A 6,824-nucleotide genomic window follows, 5' to 3' on the forward strand; every position below is an offset into this window, starting at 1 on the left:
ATGGAGCAATGGAGCAGCTGGAGACTTTAGATCCAGAGAGGGAGAGCGACTGTGTGCTGAAGACCTGGGGGGTATGGGGGAAGGATTGCATGGAGGGGATTGTAACCATGGCAATGAGATGATATACGATAGAATGAATGCAAAACTAATGTTCTCCCATGTAAACTATCACAAATATATATATATATATATAATCGTTGAATACATTGATACTTGGCAATAAAATAATACTCAACAAACCATCTACTGTTTTCCTCCATCAGTTGTAATATCAAATACTATATAGTGTTATCTGGATATCTGGTAAATAATCATTATAAAATAGAAAATTAAGGAAGATAAAACTGATAAAATAAAAAGTTCAATAATAAAATATGTATTATCATTGAAATTACTAGAGAAAAACCCTTCATAAACAGGTTAAATGTGTTGAATATTTAATTAATAAACTGGAACAGAGCTCTAAAAAACCATGACATACCTGTTTCAAAATGGATCTATTTTGAGCCACATTCTTATAGAGTATTAAAAGTGGATTCTTTAGAATTTTCTACAAAGACAATCATATCGTATATCAATGGACAAAGACAATTGTATTTCTTTCCTCTCAATCTGTATATCTTTTGTTTCTTTCCCTATCTTTGTTGAGGAAAAATACCCCAAATAAAACATATTCTATGATGATCTTTTTATTAAGCCTTACATAAGACAAAGACAAAAAATATAGTTATCCTCAATGAAAGAAATTGTCAGCATACACACAGTACAGAAGCTGGTGGAGTCTGTCTTCACAGCCATGGTTTTCATTGTATATGATAGGGAACAAAAGTAATCTTCACCAAGATCACGGTTAGGCAGATCAATCCATCACTGTTGTAAGTGGGACTACAGAAATGGGGAAGGGACCACAGATGGGATATGTCACATGAAAATAAGTTACAGTATTGGTTCTTGGGCTTTGACCACTTGACTAGTTGATGTCTGAGTTATAGCCACAAGACACTATCAGAATCCTCAACTTAAATTAGATAACATGCATCTTTCTGTTTTAGGTAAATGCTTAGGCAAGTCCCCTAGTTCTTTGTGTGAACATCTTTCTGCATACTAGTTAATCTTCTATTGACAACACTATTTCTGAGGGCAAACTGCCCCTTATTGGACTTGCCCTAGACTTGTTTAAGAATAGCCACATTGTTAATTTAATGATCAACAAGTATTGGGTCCTGGCATGGTTCTGTAGGATAAGCATTGGACTGCAAGATTTGTTTGAACCAAAAGGTCAGTAGTTCAAACTCACCAGACACTCCTTGGAAACCCTATACAGGGTCACTATGTGTTGTAATCTACTTGGCAACAACAACAAGCTTTGGGGAAGTAACAGTGAACTCTAATGACATCTAATATGTTGACTCAAAATGGAATACAGCTCCCTCTGTAGACTACAACCTTCAACAAACCAAGTATTTTATAATGTAACTCTAATGCATGCCTTATTGCATTAAATAGGATTTTCAGTAAATGTTGCATTGTGGTGAAAGGGACAGACATCCTGATCATGTTCCTGAAATTAGGAGGAAACATCTAGCTTCTCACCATTTACTGTAATACTTGCTGAAGGTTTTTTGTATATATACTTTATTAACCTGAAGGGATTCCTCTCTAAGGTTGAAGGATCTGTTATGAATGAGTGTTGGATTTTGTCAAATGTTGTTTTGGCATTTGTTCCTAAGATCTAATGATTATTTTTCTTTAGCCTATTTATATTAATTGATTTTTGAATGTTAAATTACCCTTACATACTTGGAACACATTACACGATATTAAATTATTTTCATACATTGTTGGATTTGATTTTGTAAATATTTTGTGAGAATTTTTGAATCTTCACTTATGAGATGTTAATCTATAATTTTATTTCTTATTGTCTGCCTGGTTTTGGTATTAAGGTAATACTGGCCTCATAAGATATACTATTTCAGGAAGAGAGTTTAGAGATTTTGTATTATTTCTTCTTTGAATGTTTGGTAGAATTAACCAGTGAAATCATCAGGGCCTTGTACTTTCTGTTTTAGGCTATTAAAAATTTATATTCCTGGTTATAACCCAAGGAGTTCTGGTAGCGTAGTGGTTATGAGACAGGTTGCTAACCTCAAAGTCAGCAGTTCGAAACTACCAGCCGTTCTGTGGGAGAAAGATGAGGTTTTCTGCTCTCATAAATGGAAATATTTCAACAAAATGATGCATAGCTAGAGGTGCTCAGTCATCTGTGCCAACCAATGGAAGAGATCCATATTTGTTCCAATTCTAAAGGAAGGTTGCCCAGTGGAATGTGAAAATTACTGAACAATATTATTAACAACTCAAGAGAAAGATGAGGCTTTCTGTTCCTAGAAAGATTTCAGCCTAGAAAACCCTATACAGTGTTGCTATGGGTTGGAACTCACTCAATGACACCTAATAACAACAACACCAATAATATCACATGCTTGTAAAATTTTGCTTAAGATAATTTAAAAACAGTTACAGCAATACACTGACAGAGAGCTGCCAAACTGTAAGCTAGTTTCAGAAGAGAAGTGGATATCTTTGCTGAGATCAGATGAATGTTGGTTGAAAACAGGGAATACTAGAAAGGTGTTTACTTGTGGAAATATTTCCATTTGGATGATGTCAATTTCTCAAGGTTTGTTTATTTCCAATGCCTTCTCTTTGGGTTGGACTTATTCCTTCAGTGCCATAAATTCCTGATCATATAATCTCTCTTGGAATGGCTGAATGTTAACCAATTTTTTAGTACACTGACTCTGTGTATTCCTTTCAGCTTCTTTTGTTGTTTCCTACATCATTTAGCATTTTGGCTACAGAATCTTTCAATGTTTCAGGTTGGGACATTAATTTTTTTTTATTTCTTTTAGCTTAGATAATGCTGAGCATGTTTTTTCCCTCTTGTTTTTCTAACTACAGGTATTTTCACACTTCATTAAACTACTTGACTTTTTTTTTTCTCAAGCTGACCTTTGAAAATTTCTGTTCAGGTCTATTACTTCATCATTTCTTCTATTTGTTTTATTTAGCTTATCTATGTTCATCATCTGAAACAATATTTCAATATCTATCTTGAAGTACAACATTGTCTGTGATAGAATAATATCCATATACTTATAAGGAAGATGAGTTCATATAACTACTATTGAAATTTATGCATCAACAACTAAAATCAGTGATGAGATAATTGAAGAATTCTACCATTTTCCTCATTCTTAAGTGGATCAAACATGCAATCAAGATGCACTGATAATTACTGGTGATTTGAATACAAAGGTTGACAACAAAGAGGAAGGATTAATAGTTGGAAAATATGGCCTTGGTGATAGAAATGATACATAGATTGCATGGTAGAATTTTGGAAGACCAATAACTTCTTTAATGCAAATAGCTTTTGTGGAGTAGACCACCAATTGCTCATATTCAGGTTCAGGTTAAAGCTGAAGAATATTAAAACAAGTTCAAAGAAGCCCAAATATGACCTTGAACATATCCCTCATTAATTTAGAGATCATTTCAAGAACAGTTTTAATGGATTTGACACAATAAATGAAGACCAGAGGAGTTGTGGGATGAAATCAAGAACACTATATAGGAAGAAAGCAAAATGTCATTAAGAAGACAAGAAAGATGGAAAATACCAAAAAAAAAAAAAAAAAGAGATTGAGAAACTTGCTCTCTGATGTAGAGATTCTAAAGTAAATGGGGAAAAAAATGAGGAGATAAAAGAGCTGAAGATAAAATTACAGAGGGCAGCTCAAGAAGTGAAACATTATCATGAAATGTACGAAGATCTGGAGTTAGAAAACCAAAAGGGAAGAACGTGCTCAGCATTTCTCAACCTGAAATAACAGAAGAAAAAAAAAATTCAAGTGTAGAGTTTCATTATTGAAGGATCCTATGGGTAAAATATTGTATGAAGCAGAATGCATCAAAAGAAAGTGGCAAGCATACACAGAGTCACTATATCAAAAACAAATGGTTGATATTCAACCATTACAAGAGGTAGCACATGATCAAAAGGCAATGCTATTGAAGGAAGAAGTCCAAGGTTCATTGAAGACATTGGCAAAGAACAATGTTCCAGGAATTGATGGAATACAAATTGAAATCTTTCAACAAACTGAGGTGGCATTGAAGGAACCCTATCATCTATTCCAAGAGATTTGGAAGGCAGCTACCTGGCCAACTGATTGGAAGAGATACGTATTTATATCCATTTCAAAGAGAGGTGACCCAATAGAATGTTAAAATCACTGGACGATGTCATTAATATCACACACAAGTAAAATTTTTGTAAAGCTAATTCAAAAATGGCTACAGCAGTACATTGACAGAGAACTACCAGAGGTTCAAGTAGGATTCAAATGGGGACATGAAATGAGGGCGATCATTGCTGACATAAGATGGATCTTGGCTGAAGGCAGAGAATATCAGAAATATGTTTACCTGTGCTTTGTTGACTATGCAGACTTTAGATTCTGTGGATGGATCATGACAAGCTGTGGATGACATCGCAAAGAATATGTATTCTTGAACACTAATTGTGATCCTCAAGAACCTATACATACACCAAGAGGCAATCATTCAAACGGAACAAGGGAAACTGAATGGTTTAAAATCAGGATAAATGACTGAGGGATCACATGGCTGACTGGTCCAAGACAAGAGTGAGGCATGCCTACTATACAGCAGAGAAGAAATGTTCAGGAGAACTGCTGTATCCTGCATTGTTTCTGATCCTGAATTGTAACCTACATACTCCCCTTATAAACTCCATAATACTGAGTATTGTCTGTGCGTTCTGTGGCTATAATTGGCTATCAAATCCAGATGTGAGGCAAAATGATGTGGGAGGGATAGTTGGTGTCAGAATTGGGTAATGAATGTTTTAATGTGGAGGCACGTCTGACCTCTATATCACAGGTGTTGGCCTTGTGCGGATTTTGAATTTAATTCTACTTCACCAGAGGAAGTCAGGCATGGTCTCAGCACCAGTTTTGCAGATCTTCAGCTTTATTTCTGTCATTGAGGTCTATTTTCTGACTACTGATCTTTCTTCTTTTTTCTAACTTTTGCATTACAATAACCAGTAATTATCAGTGCATCTTGATTGCATATTTGATCTATTTCAGACTGTAGAAGTTATAGAATTCTTGAATTTCTTCATCATTGGTTTTAGTGGCTCATGCATAAATTTGAATAATAGTTATTTAAACTAATCTTCCTTGTAGGTGTAAGAATATTATTCTATCAAAGACTGCATTGTATTTCAAGGTAGATCTTGAAATGTTCTTTTTGATGACGAATGTATGGACATTTCTCTTCAGTATGTCATCAATGGCAAAGAATTGTCTGATTGTCTGATTCCCACTGATCAATGCCAGTCTATCTCAGCTCACTAATACCGACGGTCTTGCCGTCAGCGTATTCTTTTTTTTCGGATGACTTCCAATTTTTCTAGAGCCATACTTCATACATTCCATGTTCTCATTATTAATGGCTGTTTGCAGCTGTTTTTTATATTTTGAGTCATGCTACATCTGCAAATGAAGGTCCTGAAAGCTTTCTTTCATGCATATCCTTAAGATTGACTCAAACCTGAGGAGGCAACTCTTCTCTACTCTGAATGCCTTCCAGTCTTAAGGATTCATCTTCTGGTGCTAAATCACACCCTGTTCTACTGCTATTCATAAGGTTTTCAGTGGCTAACCTTTTAGAATTTGTTCACCTGTTCCTTCTTCCCTGTCTCTCTTAATCTGGAAGCTCAGCTGGAACCTGTCTACCATGGGTACCCATGCTGGTTTTTGAAATACCAAGCAGAAAGACAACAGGTATTAAATGCTCTCACATTTGAGTGCCTCTTTGTATATGGAGTTTGAAAAAGATGCTAGATAGATAATGGTTATAGAACAGAAACAGGTTTAGGCCCTAGGGTAGGCAGAATGCAACTTTGTTACTAACAATTCACCTTTTCTCTTCTCTACCCATCTATTTTTCATTTAAAAATTTCAGATGAAAGATGAGAGTGGGAAACCAGCAGACCCAAACAAATGATTTGACTTTGAACTTTGTGAAGCTTTAAGGAACAGTTGTAATTTGTGGCATAAATGGCTTTAGTGATGGAGGGCAAGTACCCCATGTGCTGGGTTAGGTTATAATTACAGTGTCTTGTTATACTGGCACACCATGGTTTATTATCCTGTATACGAACGTTTTAGAACTAGTCACAATTTGATTCCAACATCAACAGTAAGAAACTATTCTTTTCTCTGCTTTTCAGATGAGGAAACTCAAGCAGATGAGGAACCTCAAACTTAAGATGAGTCAAAAGATAAGCATCTTGAAAACTGTCATCATACCTCCCAAGATCAAAACTTGTGTTTGGACATGTTACCAAATCATGCAGAACTATAATAATTGAAAGACATTTGCTCAGAATTTGTTCTTCTAGATTTTGATAATTTAAAACCAGATTAAATGATGCAGCATATTCTCTGAAAACAGTTGTAACTTGAAAACTATCTATTTTATAATATCAAATAAGAATTAAGCAATCCGAAAAGTATCCCCTCAGATACATTCAAATTGTACTTGGCATACTTACTAAAACGAAAAGATATGAATTCTATTACTGGATTTATCACTAACTAACTAGTTGACATTGTTTTAATTGATATTAAAGACTCAATACAGGTACATATACCATAATATATATATATATATATATATACATACTCTGGTAGCGTAGTGGTTACGAATCGGGCTGCGAACCTTAA

The sequence above is a fragment of the Chrysochloris asiatica genome, unplaced genomic scaffold, assembly GCF_000296735.1.
Source record: "Chrysochloris asiatica unplaced genomic scaffold, ChrAsi1.0 scaffold00015, whole genome shotgun sequence".
Lineage (NCBI taxonomy): Eukaryota > Metazoa > Chordata > Mammalia > Afrosoricida > Chrysochloridae > Chrysochloris > Chrysochloris asiatica.